Source organism: Cyprinodon variegatus, unplaced genomic scaffold (genome assembly GCF_000732505.1).
Source record: "Cyprinodon variegatus isolate N-32 unplaced genomic scaffold, C_variegatus-1.0 Scaffold768, whole genome shotgun sequence".
Lineage (NCBI taxonomy): Eukaryota > Metazoa > Chordata > Actinopteri > Cyprinodontiformes > Cyprinodontidae > Cyprinodon > Cyprinodon variegatus.
In genome coordinates, this window is record NW_015151221.1 from 318,338 (window position 1) to 321,682 (window position 3,345).

The window sequence follows — 3,345 nt, forward strand, 5'->3', positions numbered from 1 at the left end:
AATCAATAATTTCAAATTAAGACAACTAATAAAACATTTAAGGCATTTTCATGTGATGCTTTCATAGTATAAAACTTGTAAATCCACTAATTACATTATTTGGATCTATAAAGATGCAGGCTAGTCTGCTGTGACTGTCCTTTATTCATTAACTGCTTCATCAATTACAGATTTCATGCATTATATAATTGCATTTATGGTAAGATTTACAGTTATTCTGTTCTCACAGCTGGCAATAATCTGCCTTTAATAAACAAGATATGAAATATGATGTTTTTATCTGTTGTAAGAATATTTAAATCCATGTCAGTTTACTGCTGGATGCATTTCTTTTATATTTTTATGAATTCCTGTTTCCCTCGACTTTTAAAGGCCTTCAGTGACTGTAAGACTTTGAGGCGTGCCCAGTGCATGATGCTGCCAATATCATACCTTATTATGGAGTGGGTGTTTTTCTGTTTATATGCTGTGTTTTGTGTTAACTAAACATAGCATCCTGTCTGATGTCCAAAAACCAAAATTTTTCATCAGTAAATCAGTCTTTTTGAAGTCTCCTACATGTCTTATATATGTGAAGATCTTTTTCTACTCTCTAATACAGGTTGGACTGGTTAAGACTTTGGACAACAGTCATTATACATGGGCCCTGTAGTCTCTCCTATCGCTCTGTTTGTGAGTACAGTCACCACTATGCAAACTGTAGATTATCAAATAAATAATTTAGAATAATTAAATTGGATGTTTGTTTGAAATCTTTGTCAGCTATAAGATTCTATAAGTCTCTTGTAATGTAATTTTCTCTTCATCATGTACATGTTGTAACAGGATAACCCAGAGAATGTGATCTTAGAGATGTATTTTAATCAGAACATGGCTGCTCTCAGGCACTTTCCAATCACTTACCGTAACACTGCAGGCATCTACGAGCACACGACCTCCATTTAATAAGGTCAGACACTTTAAATGGGGTGATGATATATGAAAAGATTTACTTTACCTAATATATTTCAATTAAATGAAAGTTTCTATTAAAATAAATCACTTTTACATTTACATTTTTTTTATTCCAGTCCGAATTATTATTCATGATTAAATTTACAAAAGCACAAAGATGATAAAATACCCAAGGGTTACTGTTAGTGACTTAGTGCATTAATATACCTACAAAGATTTACCTCAAACTGAAGATCACCCCTGCTCTTGGTAATTACTTTTTGCAAATCCTGGACACAGAATCAGAAAACTATGTGAAGGTAAACCATATTTTTTCGAACAACCTTCAGTATATTCATTTCAACCAGCAAGACCAAACAGACAGAGAAATACAGCAGCAGCAGCATCTCATGGGAACGCACATGTTAAGAGCTGTTTGTAACAGCTCTTTTGTTGCACTGTTGTATAAAGATTCCCTCACAGATTATAATTATCGCTTTAATAAGAACATTTCTTACCGTAGCTTGCCAGTATAAGAAATACTCATATAAGGAGTTTATGAATATACCACAACAGAGGTTTCAGATGTGTTTGTACGTTTAATTAAGATTGTTTGTGAAACTCCATAACTTGATTAAAGTATTTTTTTTTTTTTTTTGTGAAGCCTAATCAGATACAATCTTTAATTAAACTAGTCTTAGGAAAAGAGGTGATTTTAATCCAAGGCTAAGAGTGATTCTTGAACTAATTCTGATTGGTTTCTCTACCCAACCTGTAGCTAAATGATGCCATAAAGTCTTTTTAAAAAGTGTCTTTTAACACATCTAGACTTAAGGCAAAGGGAATATATCAGGAAATATTGTGTTTTAAAATATGGGAATGTATGGAGATTCTTTTGACATATTTGCACTCTATATGGCTAGATGTTTCTGTACACAGCAATGAAATTACATGTGTTACAAAAGGCGTTATACAGATAAACTCAACTGACTGGATGGCAGTATCTCCTAAGTGTTTGTCTAATGCTAAAAGAATGGATTTGAGTGATGGGTGTGTACCGGGGGGAGCACACACCCATAAAGCTTTATGCTCCCTGAACAAGCTTTATGTCTAGTGTCACCTAGTGCTTCCCTCTTAGACTTGCAAACACCCACACACGCTTTAGAGCAGGTTACTCTGTGTCAGTGACTGTTCTCTGTTGAGAGGCTGTGGGCGATGTGATGATTTCAAGTTACTGTGGCTATTCTCTGTTGCCGCGGTGACGCTTTTCTCGACAACTAAAATGCAGCCTGCAATCACAGACACCCGCAAGCTGCTGACTAGCACCCATGCTCGGTGCCTGAGAGGGGAAAGTCAGTGGGGTCACAATTAAACAGACCCACACATACAGTTTGAAACACAAAGGCTCTTGACTTTGCTACGATGCACTTATGTATAAATGCAAGACATCAGGTTGAGGTTCTCCATTTTACAGACACCATTTTGACACACACAGCATTCCTTACATGCAAAATAAGCTTCTCACCTCCATTATTACCTGCTTCCATTTCGTGATGAATGCAAAAATCTATGTAGTATAATTCAAGCTCCAGCTGCAGGGTAGAAACTGTCTCTGAGCCTGGTGGTCTAACACTTGATGCATTTCAAAAAGGTTAAGACAATCCACTGGAATTTGTTTCCAAGTTTGAAGACGTTTCTCCCACTTTAATATATATATACACAGGGGTTGGACAATGAAACTGAAACACCTCCCATTTTAGTGTGGGAGGTTTCATGGCTAAATTGGACCAGCCTGGTGGCCAATCTTCCTTAATTGCACATTGAACCAATAAGAGCAGAGTGTGAAGGTCCAATTAGCAGGGTAAGAGCAAAGCTTTGCTCAAAATATTGCTACCAAGACTGTCTGTCGGGAGTTCCACACGGCTGGGCTGCTATAGCCAAACCTTTGGTCACTCGTGCCAATGCCAAATCTCGGTTTCAATGGTGCAAGGAGCACAAATCTTGGGCAGTGGACAATGTGAAACATGTATTGTTCTCAGATGAGTCCACGTTTACTGTTTCCCCCACATCGGGGAGAGTTACGGTGTGGAGAAGCCCCAAAGAAGCGTACCGCCCAGACTGTTGCATGCCCAGAGTGAAGCATGGTGATGGATCAGTGATGGTTTGGGCTGCCATATCATGGCATTCCCGTGGCCCCATATTTGTTCTAGATGGGCGCGTCACTGCCAAGGACTAGCGAACCATTCTGGAGGACCATGTGCATCCAATGGTTCAAAAATTGTATCCTGAAGGCGGTGCCGTGTATCAGGATGACAATGCACCAATACACACAGCAAGACTGATGAAAAATTGGTTTGATGAACATGAAAGTGAAGTTGAACATCTCCAATGGCCTGCACAGTCACCAGATCT